Source organism: Cottoperca gobio, chromosome 21, assembly GCF_900634415.1.
Source record: "Cottoperca gobio chromosome 21, fCotGob3.1, whole genome shotgun sequence".
NCBI lineage: Eukaryota > Metazoa > Chordata > Actinopteri > Perciformes > Bovichtidae > Cottoperca > Cottoperca gobio.
The window spans coordinates 14,339,861-14,366,646 of record NC_041375.1 but is presented as its reverse complement, the minus strand read 5'-3'; the positions used below and the strand labels follow the sequence as shown (position 1 = coordinate 14,366,646).

The window sequence follows — 26,786 nt, the reverse complement described above, 5'->3', positions numbered from 1 at the left end:
GTCTTGTCTTAATACTGACACAAACCTTATAAATGGGCCGGGGTCACCATGGAAACACTGTAAATACAATGGCCGCTGCTGCTCTGAGAGGAAGGGTAATTAATAACTGAATTACGGAACGGAGATAGAAAGCCAGACAGACTCATGCAGCTTCTTAGTCCCTTGATAAAGGAGAGTTTAATACAAACAGTTGTACTTCTACTGGGTCAGCTAAACCAGGGATATCTGGGCCATCTCTGTTCAAAGAGAAAAAGGCCACGAGCAGAATTGATGGCCCATTTCATTATGTAATTGCCTCTTTAACTTCCTTGTTCTGAGCAATCGCTCTTTAAACTCAAGCTCAAGGTAATATATGCAGAGATATGAGGGTAGTCTCACAGACAGATAATTCAGTAAATAGCTGTAATCTTTGCATCACCTTTAACCACCCCGGAGCTGGCTAATATGTCATCTTAAAACCGTAGAGTGCTAGAAATGAGGCACGATATATGAAAAAAGTGGTCGGCTACAGAGACGAGTTGTACATCAACACAGAGCTGAATCCTCCAAGATCACACATGCCGGTGTAGGAAGTTTGCTGCTGCTGCTGCGGATATCAAAAGTGTGGTCCGGTGGTGGAACAAGGCTCCAGACAGCCTTTAAGCTGCCACCCTCAGTGTCGGGTACAAGGAGCACAAAGCTGGATATGATTACCTACAAGAGAGTGATGCTTCCTGCCCTCCAACCCTTGAACTTAAGGTGTACCCTACATAGAATCAAAGTAAACACCAAGCCCCTGTTCAGATCCTCTGAAGTGGGTAGATGTGAGAACACAACACGAGTGACCCTCTTCCTTTCATTCTCCTCTTCATAAAGATCCCACAAATGAAAAAAAAAAAATGTGATGCAATGCATAAAGCAGTGGTGGGAAGGCTATGCTCTTATTGAAGGGTCAGTAGTAGGATCACTGGGAGAAGGTCACCAAAGAGCCCAAATTCACACCCCATAATTGAGAAACAGGGGTCGCTGATTACAAGGCGAGCCGCATAGAAGAACATGAGACAGTGCTCGTGCTTCACCTCGAGCTGTACTAGAAAAACAAGACAAAGCACTGAAAGAGACTGGATGGTCTTCCCAGGTCCACCACTGTGATAAAGAATGAAGACGTAATTAACTGAACAGCCGGATCTAACAGGGACCGGTATATCAGAGAGAAAGAGAGAGAGAATTCCCTTTCTGTAATTAGATCAATTGGGCATGAAGTGAAGAGGCTTCATCCAAGAGCAGTGTGTGGTTTTCAAGTAGGATCACTGACTGAGTTTTGATTACCTTTTGATTGTTAATGCAAAATTGGATTGAGCCACAAAGGTATAAATCCCTTATTTTCTAATTAAGAGTTTGGAGGATTGTTTTGTGCTTATTCTTTCAATGACTGACATACGCAAGAATCTTAGCTCTTTTTTTTTTTACCTTAATGTGCATCATAAATAAATTTTTATAGCAAATGTGCTTGTCACGTTCAAATCATTAGAGGTAATTAATGGCATCTCTGATAATTCACCTGAGTGCTTTATGTCCACTTATTCGGCCTATAAATTACCTTTAGATGGACATTTTTAGCTACAGGCTCTATGAGATGTTTTTCATCATTCAGTACTAGAAGACACACTTCGATGATGCATGGTGCATTGTTTGTAAAAAAAACAAAAAGTCACATTTGGACAAAAAATGTATATGCACTCCAACTGTAGAGAAATAAAACATGAAAAGAAACAAACAATTATCCTGGAAGTGCTCCCAAAGCAATACATCTCTTAATTATTTCTTTACTGTTTCTCATCTCTTAAGTAAGGAGCAAGAGTCAGAGGCTGGTCCCAACACGAGGGTCCCCAGGGAGGGGATAGTTCTGTGGCCCAGTGGAGCAGTAGAGTGCCTCTGTCTGTGTCTGTCTCTACACCTCCAGTCACAGACAGAGGACGTGTGTGAGGGATGGGCCTCATCGTCCAGGGGAAACGGCTTGTGTCGGCCGCCCACACTGCGCCTCCTCTGTGTGAAATTGGCTGAGAGGATGTAGACATATTCCACGCACTGATCCATGGCTGAGTATAAACAAGAGAGGATCTTGCTTTCACTCATAGAAGGTCAGGAAGCTTCCCCGTGAAACAGTAAGTGACACTGCCTCTTCTGCGCTCGCTAACAGTCTGACCGGTGGAACTTGACCCTCCCCTCCCTCCTCCCCCTGCGCCTTCACCCTTCTCTGTGAGTATGTCCTGTGTACAACCAATTCTTCTCCCACTCTCAGTAGGGTGCACTGATATTTAGTGGTTGGGTATGCCAACTTAATCAACAATTCCAGGGACAGATACTTAAATTCACATTGAGGGACAGAGCAGCAGACAAAGAATTCAGCCTGTCACTGAAGATCCATGACCAGCTGGAAACACCTGTAATGTCTAACCTCTAAACACTACTCTGAGTCATACATCATGAGCTCAGATAGACAGGCAGAAAAAAGAAATCTAAAAATCATGTTAGCTCCTCATCTCACCACCAGCAATGTCCAAACGGTTGAGAGATCTGCATGAAATCTGATTGCGACTGCAGTAAAATGGACTGGGGAAGGAAGGCATGAATGTAATTAAAGTGGCTGACACTTTTATGCTGGGTAATGGGAGTCCAGGGCCCAGCTATTCCCTGACGAGCTCCCCTCACAGTATGGAGTACATTTTAATACCACCCTGCACAATGACTTAAATGCAACTCTCAAGGCCTTCATGGAGATATAATATTGATGTGTAAATAGGATAAATGCCAACATCCTGGGGTTTAAGGGACATAGTAAATAAACACTACCTAATACACAATATATATAAAACCACTCAGCCGTCTGGAAACCGCAGAGACAGGAATGAACGGGAGGCAAGAGAAACACTCTGTGTCTACCTTTAGCATACATTATGCGGGTACAAAATGACATAAATATAATCCTCAATGTAATTAAAACCCAAGACATTGCACAATATTTTAAATACTGAGCATAAAACTGAGCATTGCCTTTGAATAGCTATCTGAACAAAAGAAACTTCACTATGTGAAATTAGGCTTAATGAAATCACAGTCTGCCCTAAGTGGAGGACACAGATGAGTTGTGTTGTGCACCAGCACTAATGTTAGGAAACAAATGCAGAGAGTAGAAAAACAGTTAGGCATTGTCCAATCAGTAATGTATTTGTTAACGCAGGTAGGAAGGAGGGAGCTCTTAGATCACAGTGGGGCAGATAATGAAGAAGTTAATAAGAGGAATGGTACTTTGAAATGTTCCTCAACCACCCAGGTCCCACAATTTAATCTGTAATAAATAATGTCGCATCATTGCAAGATGGCATCTCATAATGGCAAATGAAATATGCTGGTATGATAGGTACAATAAATCTGGATTTTCCTATGGTTCCCTCAGGCTAGGACAATATGCAACTATAGTGCTCTCTGTCAGGAAGAGCAGATCTCAAAGCCGTCATAAAATCTAAATGGGCACTAATTAGGCAAGCCTTCCCTCTCACACTTACTATTTCTATTGACATTTTCGGCGCGCCGTCCCCCCTCCCCCTGCACTACCATAAGTCACTGAGAGAAGAACTCCCAGGATTGCAGAGCACAGGGCTGTTAAAGGGAAGTTCAACTTAGTGGTAATGAATAAATTTGCCCTCCCATGCAGTACTGTTTCTTTTGTCTTGGACCCAAGCATATTCATGCATCTAAATGGTAATTTTCTTTGTAACAACCCACACTACTATGGCAGATATCAGAGCCATAAATATCCTTTATAATTGCCTTTGATTAGTTAGAAACTCATTCTCATTTTTTTTTTTTTTTTTTTTTTAAAGGCCAATGAAAAGAGGAAATGTTTTAATTGTAATTTAATTTTCTTCAACATAATATCCAGCTAATAATTTATTTCTGATAATAATAGAAATGTGACAACTATAAATATCTTACTACTTATTATGAACTAGGATTATATGTGTTTCTTGCTGCAGACACCAGTAGAGTCTAGTTAACTTCTAAAGGGAGCTCTGGGGTTGAGGAGTGGGGGGGGGGGGGGGGGGGATCACGTAAATATATACGTATGCATTCCTGCCTGCTTCAAATTAATAAAAACCTAATGCGTGCTTGGCACAGGACTGCTTGTTGAACATATGCTGCAAGCATGGCTAAGCCATCTGGCTCAGAGTCAAGTATTCCCACCAACTGTAGTCTTATGCTACCTGACAGTGGAAAAGCTTTATTCCCCTGGCATCAGGGGCACAAATGGAGAAATATTATTGAAATGATTATCTGCATCAAGACTCAGATTTGGGCTGACATTTCGCTGGCTCTGTGTAATCCGAGGGGTTGTCTAGGAGAGGGCGGAGAGGGGGTTTGCCGGTAAGCCTTGGCGGGATGATTAATGAAGCCAGGATACTGGGTGGACCCAGCCCACCTCCACTCAGACCCAGGGGCCGAGCCCCGCATATGAAATTGGCCTATGCTGCTCATCTCCCTGGGAGAGAGCCAGTGATGATCCTCCCGACACCGCTCTATACCTCCAGTCACCAAACGGCACTCCAAAGCAATGCCAGATCCAGGCTTAGGAGATCCTCTCCTCACACGGTGATGCTGTAAGGGAGGGCTGCATGGTGAAGCATAGCATCCATATTCCTGCTCTTCTGTCAAGCACATTTCACTCAAACCATATTGTGTCTTTTTGTTTCAGCAAGACAACCTTTCTGCAGGTGTCATTTTGTAGCAGTTTTACATCCAAGTTTTAAAATAGGTGAATTTTATCTTAGAGGAATAATAACCCTTTGATGTTTTGCAGGTGACTTTTGACATATTTGGTAAATATACTGTCACCTCAATAAAGTTACATCAGAGAGTCATATGTTGTGCCTTCTGTGTTTCTATATAAAACCATGCGTACCTTTTAATAACCATGAATCCTTCAGTGCTTTACATCCCTGCAGCAGCATTGTCGAGGCTTTCCCTCAACCCCTTAGTCTTGATGGATGGGCCCGTGAAAGCCTCTCAGGACGCTTGTAATCGGATAACAGCAAACCAAATTCTTGACCATGAAGAAGAAGAAGGAAAAAAAAGACAGCGACATGTAGCTCATGAATGAACACAGACGAAGGGAAAGCAAGTAATTCAAAAAAGCGAGGAACATCTTTAATCATTCTGTGTCGATGATTAGTCATAGACAATGTCGCTTTGTTAAAAGTGTGCTGTAATTAATAACTGGAGCAGGATAGAACAATTGAGGGAGCGAGTGTCATGTGTTTTACAATACTAGAGAGGTGATTTCTAAATAGTGTAAATTAGGTGTTTACCTATTGTGATCCAGCCTGTGACACTGCAGCCTCTTTTTCCTTCAGAACAAGACCAAAGAAAATGATTAATTGCGAGCTCACTGGGTTTTACAGCTTCAAGAGTAAATCAACTTCTAAGAAGTGCTAACTTGCTAAAATATAAACTAATTTTAGGCCCCAGATATTAAAATATAATCCATCTTCTTCCTCCACAGGGAAAGCTAATTAGAAAATGTGACTGGCATAAGAGAGGAGAGGTGGAGGAATGGTGGGATTAGGCTCGAGAGAAGAAAATCACACCCTCTTGCTAAATCTTGGGATTTCTATACACTTCAAATCAACTAATTCTTGTCGAGCATCACCGCTTGTCACATTTCCAAAACAAAAGCTTAAAATTATTTGATTCTACAAATAGCATATTACATTAAAACATTACCAAAGTATAAGTGTGTATCAATAAAATAATTAGCCTACACATGTCATTTTCATTTTTTTTTGCAATTACAAATATTTATGCTTTCTTTCCGTTTTCGGGTTTTTATTTAAGCATCCACCTGGCACACTTTGTCTTTATTGCAATAGCCAATAAACAACAGTTGCCCAAGGCAAAGAGGCTACCTGACTGAGGCTCGACTGGCATTCAGCTCTTGTGTTCTTTGTATATTGACCTTATGCAGTAAAACATCCACAGCCTATTGTACAATACAATTTATATGCTTAAGGAACAAAGCAGTTATAAAACAGAGGAATAGCTGCTTTATATTATCACAGAAAACATAATAAAAGTGTAGAACATTTGTAATAAATACACCAAAATAAAAGCTTGACTAACTGATTTTGTAAATTAAAACTAGGACACTTCTCACACAGATATTTTGAATGTCAGAGAGTGTTTTATGTGTAAATTAGTGGAAAATAAACAAGACCAGAGTACATTGCATTGCAACATGACACAGTAGCAGTGTGCAACAGAGCTGAGTAGTCCCAGCCAGCCGAGCTCTCTCGAGTCCCAGAAGACAATCCCCTGAGAGAAGAAATGCTCTGAGTGGTGACAGTTTAAAGGCAGTAAGCCAATAATAAAGACCAACAAAGTGGCCATGAGAGAGACTTCTATTCTTGCTAGCTTCAAAACAACAGAGCAAACAAGTGTTGCTCATGAGTCTGCAGCCAGGTGTACAAAGTTATGTTTTGATTTGTTTTGGAACCTTCTTCTATTCTTTAATTAACTAAACTGTTGTGTGTTCTTATTTATGGGCTCTTTTTTCATAAATGTATCTCTGCAAGGATTTTGGTGAAAGTATCAAATTGACAATTTGAATTTATTTTCAGCAGACCTGTTCCGTTAACCCTTTCCGTATAGGACATTACTTCATAATGCATTTAGAGTAGCTGTCTAATTACTGTCCTGCTGGGTGTCTGTTTGGCTGCTGCACCAAATGCATCCCTACTGACTGTAACTACTCAGAAACACTCGAAAGAAAATCTGTGTAAAATCTGTTCTCATAAAGTATGATACAGGAAGTGATGGTAAATGTATTTTAAAAGCTGAGTTTTAAAATGACAAAATAATATATATTTTTTGTATATGTAATTACAGAAATTGCTTTGTGTGACAAAACAAGGTATTGAGGAAAAAAGATCAAATAAATAGTCAATTCTGATCATCCTGAAAACTATAAAGTAAAAAGAGACAAAGCACTAATTGGATACTAAGCAGCACATACTGTATGACAAAAAAAAGAAAAAGTGAATTCAATGCCATGTGGCCCAATTTCCCGAAACCTATCACACCAAGCGTAGTCTTTTCATTCGACCTCTATGTAATCAACTTTTCTGCTGGAACTTTCGTGGTCGACTCTAACGTTATTCTTGCACTTCAGTGCAGTTGTATCCTGTGAGGTTGACAAATTTCTGGGCTAGTTTAGAAGGAAGTATGCTGCAGTGGAAAACAGTGGCCGGTCTGCAATGGGGGGCCAACCAGTAGAAAACTCATTTGGAATTCAGCACTGCAACATTGCCATCTTTTGGCCAGACTGTATACTCTGTAAAATCCCTGGGATACTCCATCTCCAAACCCACACTGAGGTCCTCAAGCAGCTTGACACAAAAGGTACGTAATGGATTTGTTCTTTTGTTTCAGAGAGAGCAGGAATTATCTTTTGACGGATGATACACTAAATATAACGGTCTGATATTTTTAATTATGCATGCTCCATGAGTAACTATTATGTTTAATCTACAAGAATGTTGACTGACATCCTTTATAAATGTCCATTGAATTTTCCCTTTCAAGACAATACAACCTTAATATCACCTATGAATTCTGGAGCCAGGATTCAACAAAAGTCAACCTCTTGGAAGTAACTAGGCCTTATGTCCGGTGCTATTTTAACTGCACGATTCAAATATTACATTGTCAAGATTCAATGTGATGGCTTGTGAAAAACAAGTGGAAGCATTTCTACCTTTAATCCATCATCTACTCTTCTTCTGGGATCAAATTTGCAAATGTGCAGTGAACAGGAAAGCTTGAGTGGGTATACTTGTCCTCTACCTGAATAAATATTTGTCTGAAGCGGCCGTGCTGTCCTGTTTTCCCACGGTGGTGTATGGGACATCATGGATAAGCGAGAGGATGGGCTCTGACAGAGAGTGACAATTCATCCCTTCATCCCCCCTAACTGACATGTCACATTCTCTGATGACTTTATTGTGCTCCCTGTCACTGCACTTAATCTGTGTGTCAGTCAAACCAGAGCAGCCCACACCAGCACCTCCAGACAGCAGAGCTAATACCCACCCTTTTAATGACATTAGATTTGGAGTAATGCCATTCAGTATAGGACTGATATTATCTTCTATTTGCATCATTCAGCCAGTGACACGGGCAGAGCTTGGCCGATAGAGAGCTGGTCATTTCCCCATCCATTTCCACTTGGATGACAGATGTCAAGATGGAAACTGGCTATTATATACTGTAGCCATGTTTTTATCACAGACAGACATGATGTCTCACTTTACTCCAGGCTGTCAGCCAATGAATCAAAACCTGTCTTTTTTGTGATATTTGGAGTAGAGCAGCACAAAGTATACATTCATTTTGTTTCTTGTTTTTTTTATTATACAAATAACTAACTTGCCAAGAGGCAAATTAATAATCCAGATTGCCCAAGTCAAGAGCTGCATGATAAAAGTCTAATATATTAAACTGAACTTTCTAAAAAAATGGAAAAAAAAGGCCATCACTTGTAACCTGGTAAAGCAGACGCTAAAGCAAATCATCAACACACACACACACACACACACACACACACATACACATTGCTCTATTTATCAATCCCTTTAACTTGATAATGTATTTTGTATGCTGTGCAAAAGTCTCAATGGCAATTAATAATACCTGCTTAGGCCCGCCAAAACCTGCTCCGGAAAATATTCCTTCTCTCTATAAGCGTCTGTACTATCCTCTTCAGGTGCTATGATGACATTATAATGAACATGCCACAAATGATTTTGAGTGATTCAAATTCCCTCTGCCGTGTGTTTGGTCCTCCTGTCATTGACAATGAGTAAGCAGCATTACCAGCCTATCAGCATTAGAGGTAACAAAATATTTTCTTTTCTTTTTTACTGACAGTGCATTTTCTCTCCCATCAGAGCTCCAGTGCCTAATTAAATGTATTTAGTATCATAAATATTCCAGGGGGACAGGTTGACACAATGAATTAATGTCTTGCCTCAAAACCAGAGCCTCTCTATTGGCTGTGGAGAGAAAGTTAGCCCAATGACAGGTAAATGCTGCTGCTAGCATGTCTTGTTAAACATCAGCGGTGCATTTGTTTTGCAATACTGTGGAACTGAAAATGCACTGATTAAGTCACAGGACTAGAATAACAGCTAGTGATTTACTTGTCTTGTTTTATAATATGGGCATTGTTTAAAGCAAAAGTTTAATAATGTTATTTAATTTGCGTAGGCCTATGTGTCTTCTTGCTGAGAGACAGATGAGAAGATCTCTCATGTCGGTCTGACACATATTAAGCTACAACTAGCAGCCCGTTAGCTTAGCTTAGCACAAAGATTGGAAACGGGGAAACGACTAGCCTGGCTCTGTCCAAAGGTTAAATAAAATCCACCCACCAGCTGCTCTAAAGCTTAACACTTCGTATTTCATTTGTTTATTCCACACAAAAACAAAAGTAGAACCGTTAGGTTGCCTGGTAACCAGCGGAGACTCCAGGAAGTTACTGTGCCCCACCAATAAACAGTTCGGCACATAACTCCTCGTAACACAACAAAGTGTCATTTTCAAACTATGGTTTAGTCAGAGCCAAGCTAACAGTTTCCTCCTGTAGTGGAAGCAGGGTTAGTAAAGTTTCTCTTTGTTTAAGTCTCAAATAAGAGTTGATTGTAGGAACAGTGGAAACACTAACAAAGACAGGTTTCATGAGTTGTATTTAGTTTCTGTAGAGTTTGAATGAAGTGTGTTAAGATGATGTGTGACTGGAGTCTGCTGGCTTTGAGGAGAGCATATTATTTGTATATTTTGTATGTTAATTAATTATAATAACTTTCCAAATCCCTGTTGATTTTATTTGTAATATGTATTCACTTCAAGGCACATAGTGTCATGCCAAAAAAGGGGGGAGAAATTGCGTGTCCACCCGGGAGTTATGTTTCCATAACTGCCGATCGGAGCTGGAGCCGATGAATACCTGTTAATATTGCCGAGGCATTTTCCCAGGAATGAATGCCGATTGTAACCTTTCCCACTGAAGACAAAAGCCAGATGTTAGTGGGTTTTTTGTCCAGCGGGAAAGGGGCTTAAGTGCTGAACTATTCTTTTAAGAGCTAGATTGCAAGATTAGTTACTCCATGTGATTGATTATTTAAGTTCAAAGTAGTACTCTTACTCTGCTCGTGTACTGTACCTTTACTTCCGTCTTACAGTGTCATGGAGAGGAAAGTGACTTGTCCTGGTGGGCTTTCTGTGCCAGTGTGCACCAGCCATAAGCCGATCACTGCTGCTAGCTTGGGGTTTTTCTCCACGGGTTGAGCCCCTCCTCACCTTGCTGGTACATTCATCAGTGTCCTCTGCTCTCAACAATGCCCTCCACAAGCCCCTTAGGAAGACAGCAGGGAATTTTGGATGACGTCCGGGTTTGAAGCCCTTTCCAAGTCCTCACCCTTGAAGAGGGAAACGTTTCACAGCTTATTTTCCCTGTATGAGCAGCGAGGAAAAGTGTACTAGTCGGTTAAACCACCACCAGAACAAATAGGTACAGCTGGCAGACAGGGCTGAGGGGGCTGGAGAGGATAGAATTACACGTTATTATGTTCATTTTAAATCTAGATATTTTTCCTAATTTTCTCGCATTTTCTCTTGCCTGTGAAAACGCATAGACATCACTTTTCTCCCCCCAACACGTGTAATTGCAATTTGCAAGAGCTAAACTAATTTTACGACACAGGAACACCTGTATTCATCTCCATATTAATAGAAAACAGGAAGTATAAATCCCAATTTTCCAGCAGCCATTGTCAGTGAAGATGTTCCTTGAGGGAGAAGGCTGTCTCCTCTCCATTAAAATATTGGTGCTCTCCCCCCGCTTTCCCTCTAGAGCGTCCCTTCTGAGCCGAAATCAGATATCATAATTATGAATGGCACCAAATCTCCATCACTGGGCTTGACACTTCTAATATCCATATATGCCAATGTACATTTAAGTTTCCACTGTTAAGGTGTTCTCCATGTTGAGTTATCGTGCTGTGTGGCGCCGCTGTAGAATACAGGCCCCTGTGAGTCTCATTTAGCTGTGGGAAAAGGGAGGTTTGACGGATAGGCTCATTTGGATTTAGCACAAGCACAAGAGCTGAAATATCTTTTAGAAAAGAAGAAAACTAACTTTTAAAATACTCTTGAAGCCACTAAAAATCTGTTAATCTTACACAGTCAGCCTCAGCTATTAAAAGAAGAGGAAAACTGGTCACCATCATAAATCAACAGTTAACATATAATACAAGGGGACATTTAGTGAGGTCCTCTTAAACATATCCATGCAATGTTTTGTTTTTCATACCTAATGGTCATTAAATGTACAAATTTAAGCATTAATGAGTGTGAGCCTCACTTGGGGCTGTATACGTGTTTCTGCATCCCTGACTGTGTATGTCATTACACCATGGACAGGAAAGCGCAGGAGCCATTGTCAGGTCAGGCACTACAAAGCTACGGCTGATGTAGGTGGTCTACGTTGCCTCATTAGTAACAACACGAGCAGTGGTCTAATGAACTTAAGACAATGCTAATTAATGGAAGGGAACAAAGGCTTAACATTTTTAGAAAGTGTGAAGCACTGAGTCTGCATGTATGACAGCGTTTAAGCCATCTTAATCCGCTTGTGATGCGGTGTGTGGTGCCTCGACCTCACAGCAGCGGGGCAGGTCAGAGGGAGCAGCTCCATACCTCAGCTGATATAGTCACCTGTGACAATCCTTTATGGGCTGATAAAGTGAGGGAAGTCTCTCAAGGAACAGTGCGCTGACTTGGCGGAGGGTCTCCCCAGGGAGCAGGTGTCAGGGTTGTCTATCAGAAGGCTGAAAGGAGAAAAGGGACGTGTTACCGGGCTCTATTGTATCCCGGTTGTCATTGACTGATCGGGTCCATTTAGCTGGCTTTCACAGTGAATGAAACCACCTGAATAGATGAAAGCGAGACAGCCTTCCCGACAAACAAGGAGCCCTGGAATATTCATGGAGGATCTGTGAGGAAAAGATTAATGTATTAGAAATTAAAATGGGGCCCGGACGTATGATCTTGCTCTAACACTTGGCCAGACCTGTGTCACCCGCCGCTAGCGCCTGAAGTCGGCACATGCCGCTGCCAAGGTGGAAAGGAATCATTAAGCACCCTGCCATTGTGTGAGCAGAATAATCAAACTTCACCCCCCCCATTCTTTCCCGCAGCACTGACAATGAATAATTCTGGAGCCATTTGCAATGTTAACGGCACCTATCTGGGCCATCCATGCCTTTATGATAAGAGCTCAAAATATGCATTTCAACAGTCTGAACAGAAGCTGCTTCACCGGCATTTCAAAGGACACCTGTCAGTCATCTGAAAGAGCTGTCAGTCTCTGTCACGCAACGGTGCCAGTGAAATGGCCCAAAAGATAATCTTTACTCTCTCTCTTTCTCTCTCTCCACCTCTCTCTTTCATATCAGAGCAGTTACATTTGCAATAGAGTGACAAGTGATTTACACTGGAAAATGGATTGTGTTTAAACTGAAAAAGGGGGGTTTATTCTTTTTAGGCTGCGTTATTCTTTGCCGGTGTACAGCTGTATCAAATATGCTATCATAAATGTGATCTGGGCTACACTGAATGTCATTATGTTTGATACCACGAGCACTAGACAGCTACTAAGCTCAAAGGTGACTTTGATAATTCCTATCTCTCTAAACAGAGCTCTGTGTCTATGAGGAGTAGGAGCCGAGACGTATGGGATCAAACAGGTTTGTGTTTCCAAAAAGTTTGACCTTCTGTTGTTTTTAACTGGAATGGGTCTTCAAATTGAGCTCACTACTGTGTAGTTTATCTACCAAGCTGGACAACACTGCCCTACAATCTCTCTATAGATTTTCACTTAATACAATTTCTTTCTTTTTTTGTACAGAAAAGGCAAATGATTTATTCACTTAAGGCAAGATGCTACAAGCAAAAACATGTTTATCTTTTCATGCACTGGTCAATTTTGAGATTGTGAGCGTGTCGTCTTTAAACGGAGTGGAAAGAAAACATCCTAAAGGTGTTTATTTTACTACATTTACTGTCCATTTGGGTCCGTAGATTTCTCCTAAATTCACCAAACGTTGCATTAGATAATGCCTCATTCAAACATGCCGAGATATGGCTGTTAACAGTATTTTCTGATTTATGGAGTGATACAAAGAGATATCCAAAATTTGCTTTTAAAAGCCTTTCATACGTCAACAAAATTAAATTTGAATCTGGCTTTATCCAATGTGTATGTCTGTACTGGACATTTGCATATTTAAACATAAAACATATTGACAAAAAATGATTGTCTTAATGCAAGTAATCAAATGGGGAAGTTATATATATATATATATATATATATATATATATATATATATATATATATATATATATATATATATATATATATATATATATATATATATATATATATATATATATATATATATATATATATATATATATATATATATATATATATATATATATATATATATATATATATATATATATATATATATTATATACCCTATTCCCCTGTAGTGTCTCCACGTAACACCATACACCAATTGTACTTGCATGGCCATTTTGTTGGCAAGGAGGCAAGTGAAGCCTCCTGCCCCTCCACATGTAGGCCAGTAATTTGTTAAGCACGACTAACTTGTGTGCCACCAGCTGTTGGTGATATTTACAGCTGAGTGCAGAGGATGTGTTTGGACCGAGGCTTACAGGGCCAGGGCAGCACTAGGCCCAGTCTCACTTCCCTTATGGCCACTCCATGGCCGAGGACAGCCAGCACAGACCAAGATACCAAAGAGGTGCAGAAAATGAGACAAAACTCAATTTTACATACCCTGGTCAGCTTGCTGGCTCAGCGAAGCAAGGGGTAAGCCATGTGCTTATGATACTGTGTCTGAATCTGGAGAATGACCTTTATGACAAGTCATCCTCTCCAAAATCTCCTGTCACCCTCCAATATATACTATCCAATAAAGCAAAAGAAGAGGCTCAGTATGGATGGCCCAGCTGTTTCCCTACAGTGCACCACTCTCCCAATCATGAAGAGATCACAGCTGTTGTGGAACATTATATCATGCATACCAGACATCAGTAGCACATTTTGAGCACTGAAGTCTGCTACAACTGCCTGAAACTGTCTTCAATGTGCTCCTGGGAACTCTGCCAAGAGCCAGAGTCACTTTAGTTCATCCAGCACAAGCCAATACAAAGCTCTGTGGAAACCCTTATGCTTACCCATCCAAAATTCTTTGTTGTTTTCCAGCAAACCAGGCCATTTTCACACAGAACAAACAGCAATTTAACGAGGAATTCAAATTTTGGGCACTCCTCTTTGTCACATAGTTTCCACACCATGTCCGTTCCTTCAACAATCTCCTCATTGTCGCTCAGAGAGGACACGGTTCAAGATGTGAGTCACTCGATGAATGTTCACTTTCATTTCAGAGCGCAGTAGGCTGGCATAATCCCTGATACTGAACCCTGACTCACCAGGTCTTTTTTATATTGAGCATTCTGTCCCTCTTCTATTGTGAAAAAGGACTTGCACTCGCACTTTTGACTAGATAAAGTTCATCTACACGCTCCCTGATGAAATTACATGTGTCAGAAAGACAACAAGGCCGTTGTGAACAAAAACATTACGAGGAAACTCACTGAAGACAAATGAGCACACGTTCAAATAACTGACGAGTGAATGAAATGTTATGAGTTAATCAAATGAAGTGAATAAAGGAACAAAAGCGAGTAGTTATCTCGTCAGCAGTTTTTTTCCCCCATTTTGAAATCCTCACACAAATGAATGTCAATAGATGAGCTTGTACAACAGCTTTCTTACAGATTATTCAGTGACTACAATTTTGCAGTTGAAAGAGTCACACACAGAAAGCCATTTACCTGAGTCACAAATGAGTGTGTAATTGAGTCCTTAGGGAAAATAACTCAGCTTAACTACTGGAAATAATGTGTAAATTCAATACATTTCCTAATGAGCTCATTTGAGTTTGCTGCAATTATATTTGCTAGTCTAGGTGCAGATAGGATTCTGCAGCTAAGTTGAGGTGAATATAATCACAGCTTCATTGTATTCATTAAAATTAGCATATGGACCTGTCAACACTTCTCAGAGGCACGTTGTAACAATGCCATTTAGCCCTGCATCAAGCACTGCCAGTGGAATGAATGCATGTGGTGGGTAAATGCCTCCCCACCCCTAGCGACAGGGGTGGAATAGGACTGGCAATGCTGGCTCTGACGCACAAAAGAGGCTGCGTTTTAACAGCCAGGCCCTGGCCTCTGACCAGGGGCCATCCACATCAACACTGCTTACACTCCACCATACCTCCCAGCTACCGGCCCAGCCAACCAGCGCTATACACACACTGAGACAGACGGGGAGAGGAACGAGGCTGGAGAAATGAAGACCGCCAATATGTGAGCGTGCGTGTGTGTGTGTGTGTGCGTGTGTGTGTGTGTGTGTGTGTGTGTGTGTGTGTGTGTGTGTGTGTGTGTGTGTGTGTGTGTGTGTGTGTGTGGCGGTGGGGGCAAGGAGCAAAGGAGAGGAGATAGAAATGAAGATAGGTAGGTCTCTGCAAAGGGAGTCCTTGTATCTTCTCTTTAACAGCTCTGTATTAAACTTCCTTGACTAAGTGCCTAAAATAACTTTTTTTTAAATCTGGAAATACCCAGTCTATCTCTGAATAAACTTAAAACATATTCTTATCTAAAGGTGCCAGGAATGAGAGGCCTATGAAAAAAAAAAGAGCTCCTTTATTGTTGTTTGTCATCATTACACTGAAGCTGCCAGTGGGAGAAGGTATTGTTGCTCAGCGGACCACACAAGGCCCTAGTTGCATTGTTGTGCCAGGATTTTAAAACAGGCGCGAGTTATCAATAGACCACAGACTATTCGACTCACTCAGCTGTGCCTCTCGATACACTTCAGAACCTCACACGCTGAACAGCCAGCTATGATCTCACACAATTGGGCTGCTTAACTGACAAACACTTTGTTTCCAGATGGATCCAGGTCTATGTCTAATGGATACACGGTACCATCACTCCAAAGCCCTCAGATTTCCTTCCAGCTCTTTATTTTTTATAAAGAATGTGGGCTGAATATACAGTATCATCAGTGGGATGACTATTCCAATTAAATCTTATTACAATTTGCCATTTTGGATATTAGTAGTCACGCTGTATTAAGACATAATTAACCTTGCGATTTGCTTATGACAGCAGAAAGGGAGTCGGTGAGTTCAGCCCCATGAAAGAGGACAGAAGAATAAAAGACAGGCTAAGGAGAAGACAAGGCCTCAGCTGTGCTCCACACTGATCTACACACTGCGATTACCTGGAGCAGAAAACTGAACTAAAAGCCTTGGGCTGGCTTTGATATTTCCATCTTTCGTTTGTCTGCTATGACCTGGACTACATCTAACAGACCTAGACTGGAGGTCAGTAGGAATCAAGGGAGAGGAGAGGAGAGGAGAGGAGAGGGAGAGGAGAGGAGAGGAGAAATTAAAATTAAAATTAGAAAAAGAGGCAGGGTTGAAAATGTCCAATTCTTTTTTTACCCCAGACGCTGACTCTTAAAATGGCCAGGCACATACAGGGTTTTCCTCTGTCTCCTGGTTTAACTCACACACTGACATACAAACATTCATTATAGTTACCTTTGTTCTAGTATGTGGTGCCATTACTACTCCCACCACAGCACTAAAAGAACTGTGACAAACTTTATTCTGTCAGAGCGCTTATTAAAAGTTTACATATTCACACTTCTGTGACCCTTAATGAGGATGAAGGGAGACTCCTACAGTTTGTCCTCACTTTATGACAAACTATAGGCACCAAGGTGAAGATGAATTAAAAAAGCTCACCATATAGTCTGGGCACAACTAAGAATCAAGGTAGTGTTGGATAATGGTCGAAACAAATGAGAAGTATTGGCTATTACATCTAGTATGTTGTGTATTATCGTCTTGGCTAGCATGTTTCCTGAAGTCACGTAGATGTTAAGGACAGTGCCTATAGACTTGCAGTGTTGCTTAAACTATTAGCAAGCCCTTTCCTGCGGTGACCTAAGAGGAGACAACACACCATTAGCGACAAGAATACAGCAATAAAATTGATAATTAAACGTCTAATAGGTATTGAGTAAGAACATTAAGAAAAATCTACAAAACAAAACTTCCCAGAACAACTGACTCTGATCACAATGGGTTTATCAATATAACTCAGTGGTTGACATGAAAGAGGCAGGACTTGTAATTACAAGCCAATCTATTCAAATAATCACTGTTAAAAGAATTTGCTACCGAAGCTAAGGAGTAACACTAAATAGTATGACTGTATATTAAAAGATTTCAATCACCCTACAACGGGCATACCATTTACAATCATATTTTAACCCGTCAATATTATATGGGGGGTTTTCTATTCACAAAAGGCAAAAAGTCTAGTCTAGTCTAAATCTAATGACATCTAAATCTAAAGGGGCTAATCGAATGTTAGGATGTTAGTATCTTGATTCAGATTGAAATGTAGCAAAACAGGTAGATGGAAAGATCTAGATAAATAGAAAGATATGATAATTGTTTTTATTTTGGATGCAGATGATAATAAATTAAATAAATACACTCATAAAAAACATGTATAATAGCTATTTAACCTCTACAATAAGAGCTAAGAAAGATAGTTGATGGATCGTGTCCAGCTACTGCATGGGAATTTAACTGCATTTTAAATCTGCCATAGCTTTAAATGACAGCTCACAACCGTTTCTCAAAACATGTTTTTGTGTGTAGAGTAATACAGCCGAGCTCAAATTTCTCTCGTCCCTTCAAGCGCAAAATACAAAAGGCCTAGGCTGCCACCACCTGATTCAATCAAGTGTGTTACATTGTATACCCATGGGCAACAAGGCAACTTGTATTTTAATTAATAATGTAATACCCTGGTCTCAAAGCCTTGACCCCTGGCATTCTTGCTGTTTTTTTGTAAATACTCTCAAGATCCCAGCAAAGATGCTGGGAGCATTTTTCTACACACTCCAACTCCTGGATTTGATAAATAAAGCTTGAAACTAAACACTGTGGCGTTTCTTAAGCACTATGTGAGTGAAGAGAAACATGTTTCTTTTTAGCATTATGTGATGAAACCAAGGAATGTACACTGTGGCACATGCCATTAATTAAGTAAAGAATTAGAAGAAGAAGAGCACTAACACTGGAGAATGCAAATGAATAGTAATAGAAAAGAAAAAAGGTATTTGGATGAGAAAATATCCCATGTAAGTAGAGAACATGGTGTGAATGAAAGTTAACGTTAAGGGCTATGAAGACAGAGACATGGCCGTGGGTGCTGTGTTGTGAGGAATAACATGCACAGTGAAGGGTAAAGGCACGCTTCTTTGGAGATCCTGGACCGGAAAGAAGCCTGAGGGAGCTCAAGGGCTTGTGGGATACGGGCTGTATTCAACCTTTCTCTGCAGCCACACACACCACAACAGGGAATGATGGCACTTTTACAGTATGAGAAGTACTGACTCATTTGTTCACACATAATAAAAATGTTCACATAAAACTAAATGACTGATTCACATCAGGAATAATGCACTGCAGCTTTATTATTAGCCATCGCATAACAAACAATTAATGTATTTTCATATGCAAAAAAAGAAAGATCAATTACCTGCATTTACATCATTTATATCTATTGTTTGTTTATGTAATTTTAGCAGTGGTTGTTTTAAAAGTCTTAATTTGTTTTAAACCACAACTGACAAGATATCAAATACGCAAGTATAAAACAATTTTCTGAAATCACAGATTTCATTTTTAATGGAACAAACATTTTAATTAGCTAACATGAGCTCAGCCACAAGTAAATCTAAAGTGATTATTCCTGCCCTTAGAGAAAGGCTGTCTCCCTGCGCTCTGTCAAAAGGTCAATTATGGCCCCAAACCGGCATGCAGTGACAGTGACCTGGAAGCGCTACTGATGACCCCACATCCAGGGGCCCAAAAGAGTTGATCATCTAACATGCAGGCTGCCCGGAGCCATGGAAATCTGACATTTGTCCTTATTCAAATGAACACAAACAATATGCATCTCATGCCTCTGCCTAACCTGTGCCAAATCTAAAGGCATAGAGACCAGCAGTCTTAATGCATTGTCCTCCAATCCAAGTCCATGCCCTTCCCTGTGACTACAGCCACACAGCAATCACACACAGAGCCGGCAGTAAGAGCGGACTACTAAAAGGCGCCATCTTCACCAGCATCTACACTAACACTGGTCATTATTGTTCTACTCTACAGAGCTAGGGTCACAAAATGGACTGGGGTCATACAGTAAAAGGAAAATGTTAAGGATGAGAAGAATTTAAATTATGTGTATTGCAAAATAAAAATGACAGATTATAATTTTCTTTGTGAACATTTTTCATGTTGATGGTGGCGATCTAAACTCTAAATCCTTAAAGAGGCTACAATCAATATATATTTTAATTACAAAGATCAAATTACTATGTGTAATGTGAAAGGAGGTCACTCGTAGTGATAAACCCACAACGAATTATCCCTCAGCTCTGCATTGCTCACTTTATTTTTTTAGTTAAAAAATGACACAACCTGGTCAGCACCAAACAGCAGACAGATAACTTTAGCAACTAGCTGGTGAACATAGGGGAGCATTGAGCAGCTAAACAGCCAGATATCTCTCCTCAGGAACTGATTGAGACCAAAAACAGAGCTCAAATGAGAGTAACTATTTGACCTTCATGAACATTCATGGACACAAACACAACTCAACAAATAAATGATGAATGCTAATGTTGTTCCATATCTGCTGCATATGTAAATAGGCAAATGTTTGCTAACTCGTTTGCCATTTTAACTTAAGGCCCTGTCACACATATCCGTATGGCAGAAATGTATGCTGGTGTATACGAAATATCGGCAATACGTTGATATAAATTAAGGGTAAGTTGTGATCGTTTGAAGGACGCAGACGATACGCTGAACACGCCAGACATACGGCCCTGTCACACAGTTCCATATGGCAGAAACATATGCCGACGTATATGAAAAATAGCTTAAATACGTAGTCCATATACGTCCAACTTTTCCACAGCGGTGTTGTAGCTGACGTATACCTGGCCAACGGAGCTGGAAAAGTGCCATCTGGTTCACGTCATGCTGATACTGGAGGACGGCTAGAATGTACTCTTGTTGCAGCCTCTCAGCATCCTCCATGCTCTCTGATGATGGGTTGATGTATTCATCAAGACGTGCTGTGAAGAAGTGAGGATGAGCTACAGGAACCCTATATACTATATTCAAACCTCAATAAGCTCCCAAAACGCTAGCTGAACGCTAGCTGTACTGTAGAAACACGTTTAATAAGTTACTCCGTCTTCAGGCATAATCTTAACATAGGTTACGAATAGGTTATCTACTAGTTATCAATACATTGGCTGTAGGGTTCACCGTCAGCCGACGTAGCCTATATCTAACGTACCTCTAACGTAGTCATGTAGGTATTCACGTAGGTATTCACGTAGGTATTCACGTACTATATTTACGTAGGTAAGTATTCACGTAGGTATTCACGTACTATATTTACGTAGGTAAGTATTCACCTACGTATTCCGTATTCACGTACGTCTAACGTCACGTAACGTCTGCATATCTTATGAAGCACACGTCTGGTACATCCGGTAATTTTGAACATGCTCAAAACATCAGCGTTCAACAATGCACCCCAGCGTAACACAGCGAGCTCTTAACGAACACTACTTATACCTTATATCAACGTACACCAGCGTGTTGCCGATATTTTGTACACGCCATATTTTTGTATACGTTATGCATTCGTTGGGTATTCGTCTGATACATTTTGTATAAGTAAGTGATGCTCTATCAATAGGTTAGACATGCGTATCTGTATATGTTCACTTTTCCGATCCGATGAAAAGTTGGACGTATTTGGACTCTGTCAAATTTTCATATACGCCAGCATACGTTTCTGTCATACGGATATGTATGACAGGGCCTTTAGAAAGGTAATCATAGGTCAGTGATGTTATTTACAATTTGCTCTCACTGCCCCAAAGTGGCCAAAGAATGTTTTTTAAAATAATGTAGCATGAGGATGTACAACTCAAACAAAGATATATATATATTATTTTGATTAAATGCAAAGTATTTTGCTAAAACAGCTGTGCATTGTAGTCTTTTGGCAAATATCATATAATAATCTTATCAAAATAAATAACATGTTCATCACAATGAGTGGTGGCATGTGGCTCATTGATGTGTTTTTAATACATTTTGAAGAACACAGAGGATTCAGTTGTCTCAGGCTTTGCCTTTAAGCAATACTTACAAGCCCTTTGATCAATGCATTGTTGGTTTTGCTATTTTCATTGAATCTGTTGACAATATAAAAAATATTTAAAATATCACCACACTTATCCTTTAAGTTTAGTAAAATATAACAAATATCCATAATGCGCTGTCTCTTCATTCTAAAGCCAACATGAGCCTGTTTACTACACTTGGAGTAAAAATCTTTGGAAAAACACCTCTATAAGAAGGTTATTGCCGTAACATCGGTGTATACACAGTAAATTCCCCCTGAATAGCATTTGCCTGAAGCAACACCTACCATAGTAAATGCTTATCCATGTGGACTTCCCATCTCATGCTGTTTTGTCTGTGTGTGCAGAAGGTAGCGGTCTGGCCTGGAACTGTATGACACAGAGCAAGGGCTCTCATGTCTTCAGGGCGTTCCACCGAGCATGATCATGAAAAGCAGAAACATGAAGAAAACTGCAAAAGGTTGAGCCATGGAAACGTCTTTCTTCTGCACGTCAGTTAATTTCCTCTTTTTCCCTTTGGTTCCACATCACTTTTCTATTATGTTTTGAACACAGTGAAAACATAATACAAATCATGCTGCTGGGAAAAAAAAATCTAATCATTACGCCCTCAAATGAAAAAATGGATACCAGTGAAAAATGTAAGGGAATTGTTATTTTTCACATTCTAATTCACATCACAAGGAACCGAAAAGAAAACCCTTGCTGTATATCAGATTGGTTTGGTGCCTTTTGCCCCGAGCCACGCAGCACACACTGATATTAGTTATAAATACAGATTGCTGGCAATAATAGAACAGAAGAGTCCATGCCTGCCACATAAGCCCGGTCTGGAGTACCTCACTTTGCCGGCTTGCCAGGACAGCTTCAATCAAAAAGCTCAAATAAATGTAGTTCTTTGGGCTCTGTCAACTGTAAACTGTTATTGATCCCAACAAATGAAATTTGTTCACGTTGATCGATCAAACACATTATCTGTGTTTTCCAGTCTATTACCAGCAAGTGGAAACTCAGGAGGCATCAATAAATAGAGTTGGGTCACCCCGGGTAGATTCCTTTCAAGCTAGAAGAGCTGTAAAAACAGGTGACCAAACATAAGTACTTGCACTTAAAGGTAATGGTCCTGCATCCTGACTAAACGCTAAGTGCCTGGGGTGTCTAGATGTGAAAAGCACTTCTGTAGCACCTTCAAGGTCTAGAGACACTTGTGTATGTACTGTATACTTGCCCTCCTCTCTTCTGTCCTTGCTAATTCCCCCCCTCCACCCTCATACACCAACATATGAAAGCCTTCCAGCTGGCACCCAACGCCTGTACTTGGCAGGTCGGGGGAACATGAGAATTAAACCTATATCGCCCTAGCTACCAGTTCTCAAATATCAGCGGAGTCCAGCACTTCACCAGGGACTGCTGAGAGGAAAGCATGTCAATGGAACAAAAAGCTCCTTCTGGCACAACTCCACCCAAACTGCTCTGCTCACTGCTGTCACGGGAGTTACGTTTTCATAAGAAAGTAGGTACAAATGATCCTATGAGGAAGGGAACCATCTAACAGTTGAATGACAAAGTGATGCATCTATGCTGCATCTAATGCGTGTTTCATGGAATAAATACCAGGGCAGAATAATTAGAACAACAAACTTCTTCCTTGATGTTTAGAGTCAATATTTTCCACTGAATTATGAGTTGTCACTGTGACATAGAAAAGTAGAGTGCTAGATCGACACTGTTGCCAGTATAATAGCTAAGCAGTCTAATGCAACAAACCCTGCAATAAATTCTACCTTCATTCATCCATCAATCCACTTATCCTTCTCAGGGTCGCGGGGGGCTGAAGCCAATCCCAGCTGACAATGGGTGAGAGGCGGTTTACACACTGGACAGGTTGCCAGTCAATCACATGGCTGACACATAGAGACAGACAACCATTCACATTCACATTCACACCTACGGGCAACTTAAAGTCAACACTTACCCTAACCTGCAGGTCTTTGGACTTTGGGAGGAACCAGAGAAAACCCACACTAACACAAGGAGAACATGCAAACTCCACACAGAAGTACCAACGGGGTTGAACCAAGAACCCGATTGCTGTGAGGCGACAGTGACAACCGCTGCACCCCACATCCTACCTTCAGGAATGTTACAAAGTTCAGTTTTTGTTCAAACTGTTTCAGAAGTGAAGATTCAACGTTATGATCATTTTGGTGGTAGTAGCTTCCAGGATTGCAATTTACTCAGGGCTATCTTTTTATATTTAGTCCGCACCCTTTGATATAAATAGAGTGGACACCTTTTAATAATAAAAATGTGAAACTGGCATCTGAGTCTTACTTGGAATCTAAAATACCTGAAGAAAATGAACTCTTAATGCCTCAAATTGACAGTAAAAAATGTAAAATCTTAGTGTCGCCCAGATCACCTTGCGGAGAGGGCGGCTCGTGTATCAAGGCTGAGTCCTTACCGCAGTATGTGCTGCTGCAAGAATTGTATTAGATCAGGAACGTAATATTGGACAACTTATTAAAATCGTAGAACAGCATTCTTTTTTATATGTAGAAAATCACTTAACTTGCAAATAGCTTTACTAAAAACATCTTCTGTCCTTTCACATTTCATCAGACTAACAGGAGAGTGACAGCTTGTCCACAAACCAATGGCAGTCTTACTAGAAATAGGAATATCCGCCCCTCTACAGTGATAGAGCAGCTCTGATAGCTCTTTTATTATGGAAAATTATTTTAAACAGCATAAAACGGCAGAGGCTAATTTTTTCCATGTTTCTGCCACTATCACTCCAGCTATTGATAAGATGTCTAAATTTATTGCAGAATAATTCTGCAGGAAAAGAGATAAAAGGTTGCTGAATAAAATATGAGGCAAAGGCTGTAAATTGTAGCAATGCATATCATTTCATTCAAATGTAGGACGCAATTACCATCTGCTACACTCATCAGTCCCCTCCTTTATGACTTAATTATATGTTTAATGCTATCAGATCAAGGAAAGGGCAAAACAGATGAATGAGAGAGAAAGAGAAAAGATTCCGCAACAAGACAAAAGGCAGATGAAAAGTAACATAAAAGGATGGAATTGATTTCATTTACCGGGAAATAGAAAAAGTTAATTTAGATACAACGTTCCCTCATCTCCTGTGCCTTTGTAAGATAATAAGCCCAGCGTGTTGCCAATAGGTCTCATACCAGCCAAACAAAAGAAGTCAAGTTCCTCAAAACTGAAAGTCTTCCGGCATTCATTTTGAGAAGACGGCAAATTGGTGAATCGTTCAAAGTGTTATATGATCCTTGCAATAATTTCAGTCCATGAGATCAATATATTATCTTCATAAAACTTCAGGTTTAGAAGTGTTGAGCATCTTGTAATTTATGGTAGGGACGGTGGGGACATGTCCCTACCACTTTTCTGATATTAATTGCATAATGCGTTCTAAATAAAACATAGTTTCCATCCAACTGGATGAGAAATAAAGTTTGGTCCCGCCTTCACATGCAGCGATGTGATTGCTGAAGTGAATTTAGAAACAAAAATAGTTAGGTAGCTCTGTAGCCTATTTAGCTAACATTAACAGATAGCGTAGTTAGCTAGCAAACTAAATGTGTGTTGTGTACCGTAGGGTGATGTGTGCTATTAATGTTACTTATGACTTGAGTAACAACCGTTCTTCTTCTACCTGTTGGCCAAATCTCTGTGTGGCTACAGCCTAGAGTTACTTTAGTTAACATTACAATTTATTATTTTCTGATGAAGGATTGAACCTCCTGCAATGTTTCGTCATCGTTCAGTAATTTATGTGCCCACCGCTTCCCAAATCAAACCTACGCCCTTGGTGGAGAGTCATAGAAGAGTACAACATGTAACATTGTAGATCCTTCTACAGCTGCAACGATTAGTCAACCAATCAATTAGTAGATCGTCAGAACAATAAATCGCTAACTATTTTGATAATTGATTCATAATTAATAAATGATGTTTCATGCAAAAATGGCAGAAGAGTTTTCAGCGTCTCAAATATGGACATTTCCTGATCATGACATTTAAAGACATTTTTCAATATTTTTTCAACCAAATGATTAATCATTTAATCTAGAAAATAATCAGCAGATTATTCAATACCTAAATAATTCCCTAGTTGCAGCCCGAGATCATTCACATCTATTCTTCTCCAATGATTTGTCGTCTTTTATAAGAACCTGCACATTTCTATTCACTCCATTTTATTATCATACTATTCATTATATTGCTTTATTTAAAAACTATGAAGCTAAATGTATTCTGATGTAGTCTGTTTTGTGCGACTCCATTGCCAGGGTAAAACGAAAACTTCACAATACTGAAACTTTTTGTTTGGATGCAAATCGTGTACAGCAGTGTTCACAAAGACAACTGGGGTTGTCCAAATGGCTGTGGGGTAAAAAGCTAGCCAGTGGGCATCCCAGGTGCCAGCGGGCACTGTCCTAACTGTGTACCTTTGGCCAGAACTCATTATAGGGTGACATTTAGGACTGCTGCTGTCCATGCCAAGTCAGCCCTCTGGATTGAGACAAATTATGTAGTTATTTTTTATGTCAGACATTAAGTCATGTCCAGTGGGAGCCAAATCAGTATCACCTTCATGTCACCTGAAAAAAAAAAATGGATAAATGCTGTGGACTCCTTAAACCAGAGTGTTTTGTTACTTGTTTGGTGAAATATTTGGTCTTACAAAACAAGATTGAATTGAATGATGGCTGGAACTGTTTTATGAAATGTTAGATTATTATGTTTGTACTTGTTCTCACAGCATTAACAGAACACAAAATCAAAGTTCTGTTTAATCGTCTCATCCTTTCTCTCTTTCTGTGGATGCTAAAAGAAAACTGAGATGCAGTCATGTCATGAAGGGATTTTATACCTGTACGCTTCAGAAGGTGCAATGGTTTCCTTTGCTCTGTGAAAAAGCAAAAATGTACAGAATTAGTGAATAGCCTAGAATTTGCTATAAACCCGTTACTACAGGAACACAAGGGCTACCTAACTTTAATCACGAGGGCTGCTATGATATAAAATAATGCATTTGCACTCTGTCATGGCATCGATGACTCTTTTTAGGATTCTTATATATTTACACACATTTTCATTATCCATTAAAAACATATTTTTGCTCTTCTGTACTTTATAAGCTTTTTTTCCCCCCCAAATGTGTGGATATATTGCAAAGGGAATAAGGCAACATGAGTTCATCCATGAAGCCCAACGATCATCCTCCCACCAGATTGTG

At 40.1% G+C, this 26,786-nt stretch overlaps 1 long non-coding RNA gene across 1 annotated transcript; it reads right to left on the bottom strand.

The window, feature by feature from the left end:
* Positions 1–4,051: 4,051 nt before the first annotated feature.
* LOC115026293 (uncharacterized) lies at positions 4,052–5,387 on the bottom strand. The gene is made up of 3 exons (XR_003834281.1): positions 5,346–5,387; positions 4,940–5,080; positions 4,052–4,635 (listed from the first exon to the last, which is right to left on the bottom strand). It is a non-coding gene; the product is annotated as an uncharacterized LOC115026293 (long non-coding RNA).
* Between the last annotated feature and the right edge of the window lie 21,399 nt (positions 5,388–26,786).